The 15,638-nt window shown below is 38.5% G+C and overlaps 1 long non-coding RNA gene across 1 annotated transcript; it reads right to left on the bottom strand.

Moving 5' to 3' along the window:
* Positions 1–356: 356 nt before the first annotated feature.
* Positions 357–15,395, bottom strand: LOC126946935 (uncharacterized). The gene is made up of 2 exons (XR_007722806.1): positions 13,938–15,395; positions 357–12,297 (listed from the first exon to the last, which is right to left on the bottom strand). It is a non-coding gene; the product is annotated as an uncharacterized LOC126946935 (long non-coding RNA).
* Positions 15,396–15,638: the final 243 nt, after the last annotated feature.

The following is a 15,638-nucleotide window of genomic DNA, read 5'->3' as shown; positions in this document are numbered from 1 at the left end:
AAGACCACGCGCCATTGCACTCCAGCCTGGGTAACAGAGTGAGATTCCGTCTCAAAAAAAAAACAAAAAAAACTGTTGGACAAATAGGAGAGAAGAGTGCAGGGCAGGGATGGCATGTGGCCAGATAGGTCAAGGCACCAGAGGCACAGCCAGAGGAATTTTGCTTTCCATAGCCAATTCCACATCTTCAAAAATAAGGCAGCTCTTAGTGAAGACAGTTGGGCACAGCCATCCTAGCCCACTGCCAGCTGGAAGAAAACAAAAGTCAAAGCCAGTACACCTGGCTTCACATGTTTACAATGCCTGTGCTGTTCTGCATGAAAAGCCAGGCCAGGATTCAACGAAGGCCAATGTAATTCTTTTTTTTTTTTTTTTCCGGATGGAGTTTTGCTCTTCTTGCCCAGGCTGGAGTGCAATGGTGCGATCTCAGCTCACTGCAACCTCCTTCTCCCAGGTCCAAGCGATTCTCCTGCCTCAATCTCCTGAGTAGCTGGGATTACAGGTGCCAGCCACCACGCCCGGCTAATTTTTGTATTTTTAGTAGAGACGGGGTTTCACCATGTTGGCCAGGCTGGTCTCAAACTCCTGACCTCAGGAAATCTACTTGCCTTGGCCTCCCAAAGTGCTGGTATCACAGGCGTGAGCCACCGTGCCCAACCCAAAGTAATTCTTTATTCATCAGCTCAGAGATTTCCAAACTTTGAAAAAAATGCAATTCCAGCCCATTTTACCCCATACCTAAATGTTTTTTTCAGAACACTTCCAAATAAACAAAGTTTTTGTTGCATTTATTATTTTTCCTACTAAGAAAACTCCTACGCATTTATTGTGGAAAATTTTGAAACTGCAGGGAAAATGTATTTATCTTTCCTTGTTAAGACGAATTCACTTGTGCTTTAGAAACTTACATGCCCTGTCTTTCAAATCTTAGGACCAAAAGAAGGAACCATATTTGAAACTGGCTTTGGAGTGAATCAGTGTGTGTGACGAAATGCAGTTTGTAAGGTAGATACTGAAGGAGCTCCAGTCCCAGGAAGGGAGTTAGAACAGTAAATATAGTAAATGTCAAGGGTGGAGCGGGAGGGTGGTAGAACACCTAATCATAAATATGGGACAATGTAAACAAACTCTTCATTAGTTGCTCCCCGCAAGCACATGGCTCTTTTTACTCAACACATTTCTAATACCAAATAGTTTGTTCTATTGTCTCCATAAATACATTAGTAGCTGTCACCTATCTTATAGTTTTTAGTTTAGCCCTTGTATGAAGCGTTGATTACGTAATTCTAAGTGAGTGATCATTGTGATATGTGCTAATTGTACAAATCCATCAGGAATGTGAATATTCTCAAAATGTAACTTCACACTGGATCCCTCTCTCATCCAACTATACGAAGCATAAGTCTGCCAAATCACATTTTCTTTACATTCTACTGGGGATTATTATTTAGTTAATTACATAAAGAATATGTCACACGTTTTAGCCCACGTAGTGAACAAACTTAGTTAAAATCTAGAGGAATGGGGGAAGGGGGGATGTTGATCAAAGGATACAAAGTTTCAGTTAGACAGGAGGAATAAGTTTTAGCGATCTATTTTGCAAAATGGTGACTGTAATAAATAATTACGCATTGTATATTTTAAATGTTTCACCACAAAAAGTTAAGTAGCTAAAAGAGTAGATTTTAAATGTTTTCAACACAAAGAAGATTAAGTATGTGAGGTAACGGATTTGTCAGTTTGAGTTAATCATTCCACAATGTCAACATGTATCAAAACATCACATGGTACTCCATAAATATATACAACTACAGTTTGTTAATCAAATAAATATTTTCTAATCTAGTGGAAGAAAAAATTAAAATGCTATATTTTTAAGTGACCAAGTTCTCTTATCCTCTATTTGCAGGCAGTGTCATTCATTCCTAACACTGTGGTTGGGGAGGGAGGCGTGAAGAGAGAAAGGCAGTTTCAAGTTCACTCCTGATTTATTGTAAGCAATGTATATGACTAATAAAATTCCTCAATCTTATGTAAGTTTCACTTTTCCATATTTTCTTGGGCCTGGTCCCAGACAGCATATGAAATGACCAGTGAATAAACTAGGGATAATATATAGAAGAAAAATAGACACTAAAGTTATCAACAAAAAATATTACCAGATAACTTTCTACCCTCTACTTTATTACTTTCTGTGTCACCAAGACCTATATTCAGTAGTGAAATACTTTTGGTTGGAAGCATCATCTATCCCTATAGTTCTTAGTGAAGCAGCATTGGGGCATCTTCCAGCTGGGTTTAGACTGTCTGGAAACTATGGCTGAGTCGACAATGCAATCTGACCATGTCATGTGATCAATAGAGAAATGATGCTCAACTTAGGATATGAATGGTCAGACTCACCAGGAATACTATGTAAGACTTTGGTACCCTGTCCTATGGACTGTTGAGAGGAGAAAGCACGGATAACAGAAGTCTCAAAATTGTCAAATGAAGATTGAGAAAAACTTAGCTAGGCAAAGAATTAAATGAAACATAGGTGCTGTCTTCAATTATCAAAAGGGTCATGTATCAGTGGGAGGTGACTTGCTCAAGAGATCAGAACCTCTATCAAAGGAGGCAGATTTCAGTTCAATATGAGGAGGAGTTATCTAATGAAGATGGTCAAAGACTGAATGGGCTACCTTAGAAAACACCAAGCTTCCCAGTACTGGAGATGTTCAAGCAGAGGTAGGAGAGACAATTTATTGGGAATTTCAAAACTGAGATATGGGGATTACACTAAATGGCCTTTAAGGGTTGTTTGCAACTCTATGACTATATTATCACCTTCCCTTGTCTTGTCCTCAGTCTCAACTGGGGTCTAGGGGAAGCACTGGAAATTTTTCCTATGTCATAAATGAGGTCATTGCTTAGCTTTCAACCTACCTTCACTGACAGGTGTGGCCTCTGGGAACACAGTAGGGATTTTAGACAATGCTGCAGGTAGCTTAAAAAACCTCTGGTCCAGCCAGGTGTGGTGGCTCATGCCTGTAATCCCAGGGAGGGATTTTGGGAGGCCGAAGGAGGCAGGTCACAAGGTCAGGAGTTCAAGACCAGCCTGGGCAATATGGTGAAACCCCGTCTCTACTAAAAATACAAAAAATTGCCGGGCATGGTGGCGTGCATCTGTAGTCTCAGCTACTCGGGAGGCTGACGCAGAAGAATCACTTGAACCCAGGAGGCAGAGGTTGCAGTGAGTCGAGATCGCACCACTACCCTCCAGCCTGGGTGACAAGCAAGACTCCGTCTCAAAAAAAAAAAAAAAAAAATAGGTACCTGCACAGATGACACCCATCCATCTTGTTCAGGAACCCCCAGAGAACGTTCCCCACTAGCAGCTTCTCATATACAAGCATCTTCATGCTTGAACCCAGATCTCTGCACAACAATCAACTCCCCTCTGTCGGCTCCTTTGTGATGAAAGCCTCTCAAAATGCACAGGTTTAGTAGTAATGCTCGACCTCTCTTTAGCACAAATGCAGATGTCCAACCACATCTTTACCTCCTATCTTCCTAACTGATCTAGATTGTGACTCATCCTCCCCCAGACAAGTTGTGAAGCAGCTGGAAGTCTTTGATCTGAACCAATAACAGATCAGAGGTTGGCTCTTTGCTATTGGTTTACTAGGTTTGCAGCCCTTGCGGCAGCCGAACCTAGTGTACAAACTCAGGTGCAAAAAAATCAAAATGATGCAAATACTCCTACCTACTTTACCCTTGCATTTTGACACAACACAATAAACCCCTCTTCCTCACTTCCCAATAGAAATATGCAACCAAATATACTGTATCATTTTAGCCAGGAAACAGTCTTTTCATGAATACTCATTCCTAAAATACTACATTCCTATCCTTCTTTCTGCATGTACAAGAAACAATTTCAGCAATTTCTGATATTCCCAGGTCTGCACAGGCAGTAGCAACACCTAAAAATTTTACCAACTCCAAGGTCAAGAGGAGGAGGTGGAGGGAAAGCCTCTCAACTTTCTTTTGGGGAATGGCTTCCCTATATCTAACATCAAAACTCCTTCAAAATGTCTATTGATGTAACTGCTCGCAGGGTCATGTGCTTGTATCTTCACAATATGGTGCATGAATACTGCCAGATTAACTAGACTCTGGGCAAGCCCCATAATAAAGATTTTCTTGCTTTCTCTGTGCAAATATTTTAATGTCTTGTAACTGTATCATTAGCTGGGAAGGCTGTTTTTACCTTTTTTTTGTAAAAATTCACATCCAAATCATATTGGGTGATATAAAGTGGGACAATTGAAATGCATTACTTTTAAGGGTAGAAAGGGATTGTCTCACTACTGTGTAATTAAAGCAGAATAAACAGAAAAAAAAAATTTCTCCTACTGCAGAAGCTGATAAACTTGTAGCTATCATCCTTAAGCCCTGATTCCAAGTGTCATAGTTTGTCAAAACTTCCTGTTACTTCTCCATCTCTCATCTGTGTGTCCGTGTCTAATCAAAATGACCTAATAACAAATACCTGGCATTTTATCAGATATAAATCTCTATTTCTATTTCTCTCTCTCTCTCTCTTTTTTTTTTTTTTTTTTTTGAGACAGAGTCTTGCTCTGTCACCCAGGCTGGAGTGCAGTGGTGCAGTCTCGGCTCATTGCAACCTCTGTCTCCTGGGTTCAAGCAATTCTCCTGCTTCAGCCTCCCAAATAGCTGGAATTACAGGTGCCCGCCACTATGCCCAGCTAATTTTTGTGTTTTTAGTAGAGACTGGGTTTCACCATGTTGGTTAGCCTGATCTCGAACTCCTGACCTCTGATGATCCACTCTCCTTGGCCTCCCAAAAATGCCGGGATTACAGGTGTGAGCCAATGCGTGCCTGGCCACCATTTTTGCTTGCTCCTTCCTTCCTTCCGTCCATCCGTCCGTCCTTCCTTCCTTCCTTCCTTCCTTCCTTCCCTTCCTTTCCTTCCTTTCCTTTCTTCCTTTCTTTCCTTCTTTCCATCTTTCTCTCTCTCTCTCTCTCCATATATAGCCTTCTACCATAAGACCTTACCAACAAATATTCTTTCTGCTATTCACCGAGTGTTTTGTCAGCTCAAAGTCACACTAATTGCTTTCCATATAAGTATTTTAGAGGGATACCTTTTTGCTGTGCAGGAATTTTCTGCCTACATGAATATGAACAAATCTCAGGATATAGAATCGTTGCCTGAATGCATACTCTTTCTTTAAGGGACTTAAGTAGTTTGATTTTTTTTATGTACTTGCAAAAGACCACATTTCAGCAGGGCAAAATATAGTACAGAAAAAGGAACGTTAAAATGTTGTCTACTTGGATCTACCTGGTGGGATGCAGGAAAAATAAAAGTGTTTCTGTCCTGCTTTTGAGTACCCTGGATTCAATGTACAAATCTAAGAGCAAAGCTCAAATTAACCGTGGATTAATAATCCTCACTCTGCCAATAGGAAAGTCACTTACTTGAAGATTTTGACCTTTCTCTCTCATAGAAATCCCAAGAGTGTACCCTACACTAATCAAGCTAAGAGCCCTACATATTAAAATGTATATATCAGGTGTAATTGGTGGTTTTTCAAAATATTCAGCACAAAAACTTTTAATAAGCTCCACTCAATAATTTTAACCATAATCCAACTTACACAAAAATTTTCCGGTAAACTTTTGCAAAACAAAGTGCCCCTGGGAAAGCTTTCTTTAGGTAAGATGTAACCAATATATTCATTCTATTTACCGTAAAGACAGATTAGATGTTCCCTACAAAGATACAGTGAGGTTAAATTAAGTTGATTCCCTGGGACTGATCAGAGCTGAGAGACAGGAAGGAGTACACTGGCCATTTTGCCAGCAATGCCGAAGGGACAGTGTGAAATAAAGCAAACTGTTATTCGCCATCTCCTATCAGTGAGAAAAAGCATTGCCAAGATTATTTGTAAATCATCTTTCAATTGGCATTTTCTGTGGCCTCATTTGAACTGCTACTTTCACCTCTGTCCACTGCATTTCACAGCAAGATGCTATAATTGTTTAAGACCCTCGGGATGTACTACAGAAGGCAATCATCTACAGGCATTCTTGCATTTGGAGTCATCTGGTATTTCCTGACTTCCCCAAGGTTTCTATTATGAGCTATTCCTTTTTACAACCAAGAAAATGAGTTCCCTCATACAATAGAGACAAGAGTCTTTTCCTTACTCAGATAATGGCAACTCTGAATACAATTCTCTTCTGGGTAATGGGAAAACTTCTGTTAGTCTGAGATGGCTGGCACCCTTGGCCATTCCCTCCTCAATCCTGGTGTCCAAGACAAGTGCTTGTGACCGTGCTCCAGTGGCTCAGAGGATCTCTTCAAGCGCATTTCCTCTTCTCTCTACCAAACCCTCTAACCCTATTTGCATTTCTGCGATTTGCATCCAGGTGCCTCAACCCAGCCCTTTTGACAGCAGTGGGATGGCCTGGTTGGACTCTTGAGATTTCAAAGGCGTGATTTCCTGGTTCTAGTACCCACTGGAATACTTACTCTGTATTCATGGGTCAGAGCAGCGTCACTACTGAGTCTAACTCAGATCCCTAGAGCCCCTGGCTGGTGCTTGTCACCTAGGCTCCAAGCTCTGGAGGAGGAATAAATCATCTTTTACATCTGTTTCAACCTTTACTGTTTCAACCACTGCAAGTCACAATGTACTTTCACTAGAATTTCAATTTGATTCTAACAATTGCCTTACCTGGGGTTACGTAGGGCAAGTGTAATGTCACAGACATTTTATAGATGAGAAAATAGAGACACAGAAGATGCCCCAGGTTGTATCATGGAAAAATGAGGAGTCAATATGAGGTACTGTTGAGTAGTACGAACTACCCCTGTTCTACAACTATGATTCCTAACAACACAATAGCAGCAATAATAGCTTATGAATCCTATGTTATGAGCTGACAGCAAGAATTCAGTGCACATTAGGAATGCTTCTAATTTTATTTTGCATCTTCAGTTAATTATTCACTGGCAAGTATCCCCTTTTGAATGGAATCAACTACATAATTGGTAGGGCCTAATGCAAAATGAAAATGTGGGGCCCCTTTTTAAAAATTTATTAAGAATTTCATAGCTGAGCATTAAGCCAAGCATGGAACCTTAAGCCAAGCATGGAACCTTTGCAAGCAAGGAGCCTTGTGCAAAAGCCCCTTTTGCCCATGAAGTTGGGCTTCTAAACCCTCAAGAAATATCTAAGAAGTCTTAATGTAAGGTTTCACTGTAGGGACAAGAGAGAAAACATGTCATTGGTTCTCTTATTCTTCTCATTGCAAGAAAACATTCACTTTGTTACTTCTTGATTGATTGATTGATGAGATTGGTATCTCATATCATCAAGAGTATCATTAGAATCAGGGATGTGCCATAATTCCTGGTTGACAAATCTTGTTTTTACTTTATTGATTCTTGAGATAATGTACTTCGTGTGAAATTTTCATGCATCCTACAGACCTCCCGAATATAATATAAAACAAAAACTAGGAAGCTGCCCAATCTTCATTCTTTCCCTTCTTAGACCCTTCAGTCAAGAAAGGATATACTGATTATGTTAAAACTAAACTAAGCCTTGACGAGGAGAACTCTATCTGTCAGCCCACTTATGAAGAAAAACAGTCATTGAAGTCATAGCTTCACACAAGACTGTGCTAAGCAGTTCTCCCAATGGAGGTACTAGACCTTTTCAGTCTGGAGAGATCTGGTCTGTCCCAGCCCTAACCCTACATGTCACCATTCTACCCTAGCCCTCCCACTTCCAAACCAGGAAACAAAGAACAGAATGCCAGAAAAACCATGAAATACCAATTGTGATGAGATGTATAATGAAATGTTATTTAAGAGGACTCTGATAAAATTTTAAAGAGAATCACATTTTAAGTTTTGTAAATACAATAATACATAGAAAAGGTGTTTTCATTAGGCCAATGTCTTTGAGTTTGACTTTCTGCCCTCCATGATCTTTTTCTCTTGATAAATAACTTGGTGTATTTATCAATTCTAGGATGCATATTTTTTTATCACACTTCACATCACTGAAATCAGAATGGATCTTATAATCAATGGCATTTTACAGTCACTGTGGGCCAGAAAGCAGTTGAATAGGGGTAAACATTGTCCATGTATGCTCAAATTTGGTCACAGCTGTTGTTATATCATGATACATAATAAAAATATATATCTAAATAAGTCTAAAAGAGCTCATTAGTAAGTATGAAATTAAAATTCTAATGAATATGAAAGCATTACATCATAGTTCATCTGGAAGTATATTTTTCTCTTAATATTACATAAGAAATAACTACATAAAAAAGTTTCAGATGTTGATGGGGGTGGTGGCTCACGCCTGTGATCCCAGCATTTTGGGAGGCCAAGGCAGGCAGATCACCTGAGGTCAGGAGTTTGAGACTATCCTGACCAACATGGAGAAACCCCCGTCTCTACTAAAACTACAAAAAATTAGCCAGGCATGGTGGCGCACGCCTGTAATCCCAGCTACTCAGGAGGCTGAGGCAGGAGAATCGCTTGAACCCGGGAGGCGGAAGTTGTGGTGATCCGAGACTGCATCATTGCACTCCAGCCTGGGAAACAAGAGCGAAACTCCGTCTCAAAAAAAAAAAAAAAAAAAAAAAAAATCAGATGTGATTAAATACTTCATGTCTTCAATGGAATGCATTATCCACCACTGGGATTATGAAGAGTCTGAAAAGCTTCACATGTAACCACTAAGAAGCCTTTCAAAGTTCATATGGGAAAGTGGGTACTAATAGAAGACTTTTTTCCCAATATTCTTACTGGAATATTACTTTTTTTACTTTTTCCTGCTTAATACCAAAAATCCCCCAACATGGAAACCCAAAAACTAGTAAAAGGCACAGGTAACATCAGAATAGCAATATACTGAACCAGATTAGTGGAAAATCAATTTTTTCCGTAGAAGTGGTTTTAGGGAAACTTAGAGAGATTTCCAATACAAACTTTAGACCAGCACTGTCATATAATATATATAATGTGAGCTTCACAAGTAACTTTAAATTTTCATGTTGCAACATTTTTTAAAAGTTTAAAAATCAAGTAAAATTAATTTTCGTGAAATGCACTATGTAATTCTATATCATCAAAATATTATTTCAACATGTAGTTAACATAAAATAGTAGTGAAATACTTTATCTATGTTTGTCCTGTCCTTGAAATCCAGTGTGTATTTTATGCTTACAGCATATCTGTTTGTGCTAGCCACATTTTAAATGTTAGCCACATGTGATTGTGGCTCCCAAACTGGACAAAACAAGTTTAGTCAAAATGTGCATGTATCAACAAAACCAAAAAATCCCTTCCAGGACATTTTGCTCAAACATGATCACTCACAGAAGCATCCAGCAGAAATTCAAAAGTGACAGCTACTTCCATTGCACAGTAGTGAACATAAACTACAATAAATGGGTGATTCCAAGAATTACAACAATGTAGTGTTCTGGAACAATCTTGCAGGAGACAGACTAGAACAGTGGTCTTCAAACTAGGCTACTGTTACACAAATTCTTTTCAAGAAGTACCTGAGTAGGAACAGTATCAATGAATCTACTTTCAGGTTCTCAACTCTTACGTGTATTCTCTCTTGAAATGAAACTGCCTAAGAACACCATTTTTCCCCACCTGCTTAAAATTAAGCATTCTTTTCCAGCTAGTCCCAATATTAATCGCTAACATATGTCATCAACTGGGCGGGGGGAGTATCTCCTAACTAGTTACAGTAGATGTTGCTGACACTGATTCTTTTCAACATAATTGGTCTGTTTTCTAATACTAAAAAATATTTAGACTTTGGTAAAACTTATGTATAGAAACTGGCAATGCCACTACTGGGTATGTATCGAAAAGAATAGAAACTAATATATCAAATGGATACATGTGCTCCCATGTTTATTGCAGCACTATTCACAATAGCAAAGTTATGGAATCAACCTAAGTGTCCATCCACAGATGGATGGATAAAGAAAACGTGTTACATATAAACCATGGAATACTACTGGGTCATAAAAAAGAATGAAATCTTACCATTTGCAGCAACATGGATGAAACTGGAAGTCATTATTTTAAGTAAAATAAACCAGGCACAAAAAGACAAATAGCACATATTCTCACTCATATGTGGGAGCTAAAAAACTTGATCTCATGGAGGTAGATAGTAGAATAATAGACACCAGAGACTGGGAAGGCTGTATAGGCAGGACGGGAGGGATGAAGAGAGGTTCATTAATTGACACAAACATACAGTTAAATAGAAGGAATAAGTTCTAGTGTTTGATAGCATAGTAAGGTAACTGTAGGTAACAACAACGCATTGTGTTTTTCGGAATAGCTAGACGAGAGGAGCTGAAATGTACCTAACACAGAGAAATGATAAATACTCAGGTGATAGTTACCTTAAATACCTTGACTTGAACATTACAAATTCTAGGCATGTAAAAAAATTTCACATGTACCTCATAAGTATGTACAAATGTATCAAGAATATTTAAAAAGTTAAAAATTAAAGAAGAAATTATGTGATTTATTTCAGAAATTATGTGATCATTATATTCAACTTGTTAGAACCTGGTTTCTCAGACTGTATCATAAAATATCTTTTCCAATTAAAATCAATCCTCGGCCTACTGCGGTGGCTAAAGCTTGTAATCCCAGCACTTTGGGAGGCCAAGGCAAGTGGATTGCTTGAGTCTAGGAGCTCGAGACCAGCCTGGGCAACATGGTGAAACCCTGCCTCTACTAAAAAGACAAAAATTAACCAGGTGTCGTGGCTCGCACCTATAATCACAGCTACTCGGGAGGCTGAGGCATGAGAATCACTTGAATCTGGGAGGTGGAGGTTGCAGTGAGCCGAGACTGCACCACTGCACTCCAGCCTGGACAAAAGAGTGAGACTCTGACTCCAAAAAAAAAAAAAAAGAATTCATTTTATAAATAATCTTTATACTTTCTGCCTCCTATTATCAAAAATAAAATGACACGCGAGTTTTATATTTAGCAATTATTTTTCAGACTCTTTCATAAAATATCGTAAAAAAGTTTGATTCTAGGCTGAGTGCAGTGGCTCACGCCTGTAATCCCAGCACTTTGGGAGGCCGAGGTGGAGGGATCACGAGGTCAGGAGATCAAGACCATCCTGGCCAACATGGTGAAACCCCGTCTCTACTAAACATACAAAAATTAGCTGGGCGGGATGGCAGGCACCTATAATCCCAGCTACTCGAGAGGCTGAGGCAGGAGAATCGCTTGAACCTGGGAGGGGGAGGTTGCAGTGAGCCAAGATCACCCCACTGCACTCCAGCCTGGCAACAGAGCGAGTCTCTGTCTCAAAAAAAAAAAAAAAGAAAAGAAAAAAAGAAAAGTTTAATTCTATGGTCTAATTAAGTTTACGGATTTGAGGAAAAAAAAATGTATAAGCTATTCTTAGTTAATTATTCCCAGAAATTCAACTCCAATGTTCTAAAAACACATGCATACATATTTACATGAGAAATTCTGCCTACGTTCAGATTCCTTGTTTCATGTATGACCTCCAATGGTAACCATATACTACATTGTTTAATTTAAAATTATATATCAGAAACAAAGTTATTATTTAATTTCTTAATTTATTTTGAAGTGGATAAAAACCTCATTTTTATTTTAATATGATATTTACTTTGCTAGTTATCTGTTTAACAGGGTGCTTCATAATTGATTTATCCATGGTTTGAATAATGTGCCTCAAAATGTATATTAATATTTTTTCCTTGAAAAATGAAGTCAGACACTTTTTCTGAAACTAAATCTGATTTTGTTGATTGTTTTTATATGAATACTGCCTTTGCCAATTAAATTATATTATGAATATTTTCTATAAAATTGTTAATTCAAATCTGTAGCCTCAAGTTCTTATATTTATAGAATATAATAAATTAAAGGCTGGGTACAGTGGCTCATGCCTGTAATCCCAGCACTTTGGGAGGCCGAGGCCAGTGGATCATCTGAGGTTGGGAGATCGAGACCACCTGACAAACATGGAAAACCCCATCTCTACTAAATATACAAAAATTACTTGGGCGTGGTGGCGCACGCCTGTAATCCCAGCTACTTGGGAGGCTGAGGCAGGAGAATCTCTTGAACCCGCAGGCTTCAAGACCACAAATATGGTACTTACTCAGTTTGGTCACTAGGAGGTTGCAGAGAGCCAAGATCGAGCCATTGCACTCCAGCCTGGGCAACAAGAGCGAAACTCCGTCTCAATAAATAAATAAATAAATAGCATTTTATCAAAATTATTGTATTGGCAAAGACATATTGATCTAAGTACTTTGATTTTCACAACCTTTTATATGTATAATGAATTTTAAATAATGCCGCAAATGAAAATATGACAGATATAATAGTTATGTAATAAATTTGGGGAAAGCCATTTTAGTAAACTTCCCGGAAACTGAAAAAGTGACTGAACAACAAATCCTTTAGTAAATCAGAGGGTTTCTTTGCTTTCACAGAATTAAAGATGGGTCTAATCAAGTTGTCTGTTAAAACTCAAAAATTTAGTTAAATTTTTTTTAATCATTAAAAATTATTTTTGATGACAGGTCACTACATGATTATTTATGGGAACAAAATTTTCTGAGTTCTTTTATCTATAAAAATGAAAGACAGGAACTGAAGTCTGTCTCATTAGAAATAAGTAAGGGTCATCCTCAGATTCAAAAATTAGTTTGGGGAAAATAAAATCATATTCACTTAAGAGATGTATTTTTGGCCAGGCGGAGCGGCTCACGCCTGTAATCCCAGCACTTTGGGAGGCCGAGGCGAGCGGATCACCTGAGATCGGGAGTTTGAAACCAGCCTGGCCAACATGGTGAAACCCTGTCTCTACTAAAAATACAAAAAAATTAGCCGGGCATGGTGGCGCGTGCCTGTAATCCCAGCTACTCAGGAGGCTGAGGCATGAGAATTGCTTGAACCTGGAAGGTGGAGTTTATAGTGAGCTGAAATTGCGTCACTGCACTCCAGCCTTGGCGACAAAGCAAGACTCTGTTTAAAAAAAAAAAAAAAAGGGATGTATTTTCAACCAATTTTACTTTTCATTTTACTAATTACTTACCAAATGTGTAATATTTTATGTTCTTTTGATTGTGTACTACTGATAAATTTATGATAAAAATTTTAATCTTTTGAGGCTTAGAGTCACAGAAAATTTATTTCAATTCTTATATACTTTTTGCAGGCATGTATGGTAAGGTGACCAATAAGGGGCCTTTAACCATTTAAAATATATACATTATTATACATTATCTGAGGGAAGTTGAATGGAATGGCAAGTTCAAGGAGACAGAAATACTATGTAAAATTTCTGATTGCTAAAGAAGACCTTGTTCATGTTTTTTTAAATCAACAATTATGAATATCAAATGAGTATGGTATTTTTATTTCATTTATTTTTGCATGCAAAAAATTGATGAAATAATTTATTTAAAAGTCTGAGTATTCACAATATGCTGGAAATATGCTACAAATACTTAAACTTATGATAAGAAATTTCAGGTGTTCACGTCAAGATGTGTGATGGAGGGGACCGTTTTCCAAAATGATGTTAGGTGGTAAATAATTAGAAAGTATGAAGATCACTGCTATAGAACACGGTCTCAGTGAATTCCACAGGGAAATTTGGGATGGCAGGGGGAAAAGTTAGAGAGAAAGATTTGTTTTTATTTTATGACTTCTTTTTATTTCTAGATATGTAGCGGAAATCGCTATAACTTGATGTATACTTGCTTATTCACAAGCGTGATTACACAACCTTGCAATGAGTGAAGTTTTAGGGACTTGTCTGAGCAGTCCAAAAATACGTTACTTACTCAGTTTAGTCACTAGGTGGCAAATGTGCACTGGGCGCAAAGCCCTCTTCCCATGCTTCCACTCCTCTCTCTCTCAATCTTCCATCTCCTCCTGAAAAGAGGAAAAGAATACTAATGACAATAATAACAACAACAAACTACACTAGCAGGAAATATTTGTTTCAGATTTTTCCATTTGCCAAAGACAATAATAATCCCTTATCATTGCTGAGAATTTCAGAAATGACCTTGTTTGTGGACATAATCCATATTACTACATTAATAAACTATTCGTTATTAATACATTTACAAAAAAAGTGATTAATACATCTCTATGATATAATCATGCAGTTTGACCACAAAAACCAAACCCTATCTAGCTAAGCACTTTGGACCAAAACCAAAAGATAACAGCAATAGCAGCAACATCTATGACACTGTAAGCACTGGGCTAAGCCCTTCATTTCACTACATCTTCAAAGAACTCTAAAAGATAGGTGCTAATATTACTCCCGTGTTACAGGTGAGAAGGCAAGAAAATGGCCCCAAATCATTGAACTAGTAAGTGATGGAGCTGGGATTAAAATGCAGTTTTTTTTTTTAACTTCAATAGATATGCATTTAAATATTACAGTTTGACATTTCAGTGGGGTGTGTGTCTGTGCATGTATCTTATTCTATATGTGGTTATGCACGTTTCTATTTCTGTGATTCTATGTGATTTTATGTCTCTGATTCTGTGCACGTGGGTTTGTGAGGTGTGTGCATACTCGCATGTGAACTCAAGATCTTCTAGAGATCCTTCTGGTAATGTCCACATCTACTTTTATACAGCATATTAAGCAGAAAGAGCTTGATAATTTTCATTCTCTCTTGAAAAGACTAAGACAAGGGCACGAACAGAAAACCAAACACCGCATGTTCTCACTCATAGATGGGAACTGAACAATGAGATCACTTGGACACAGGAAGGGGAACATCACACACCGGGGCCTATTGTGGGGAGAGGGGGAGAGGGGAGGGATAGCATTAGGAGATATACCTAATGTAAATGACGAGTTAATGGGTACAGCACACCAACATGGCACATGTATCCATATGTAACAAACCTGCATGTTGAGCACATGTACGCTAGAACTTAAAGTATAATAAAAAATAAAATAAAATAGAATAAAAGTCACAGCCTCAGCTGGGCACGGTGGCTCACACCTGTAATCCCAGCACTTTGGGAGACCAAGACGGGTGGATCACCTGAGCTCAGGAGTTTGAGACCAGCCTAGCTAAGATGGTGAAACCTTGTCTCTACTAAAAATACAAAAATTAGCCAGGCATGGTGGTGGGTGCCAGTAATCCCAGCTACTTGGGAGGCTGAGGCAGAGAATTGCTTGAACCTGAGAGGTGGAGGCTGCAGTGAGCCGTGATCACACCACTGCACTCCAGCCTGGGCGACAGAGCAAGACTTTGTCTCAAAAAAAAAAAAAAAAAGTCACAGCCACCTTTGTAAAAGTGCTTCTTTGTGGTTAGGTGTCTCTGTTTTTCATATGCATAAATTGCATGTGTCTCTAATGTCTGGGCATGTGTAAGTCTGTTTCTGTTTGTGGCATGATTAAGTCTATAAATGCATCCATATAGCTACATTGGCATATGTATATGTGTATATCCATGTATTCGATGTGCATTTAGGACTTGTATGTCATGAACCTATGAGTACATTTGTAGAAC

The sequence above is a fragment of the Macaca thibetana genome, chromosome X (assembly GCF_024542745.1).
Source record: "Macaca thibetana thibetana isolate TM-01 chromosome X, ASM2454274v1, whole genome shotgun sequence".
Lineage (NCBI taxonomy): Eukaryota > Metazoa > Chordata > Mammalia > Primates > Cercopithecidae > Macaca > Macaca thibetana.
The sequence above is the reverse complement of the archived record's forward strand: the minus strand, read 5'-3'. Positions and strand labels throughout refer to the sequence as shown.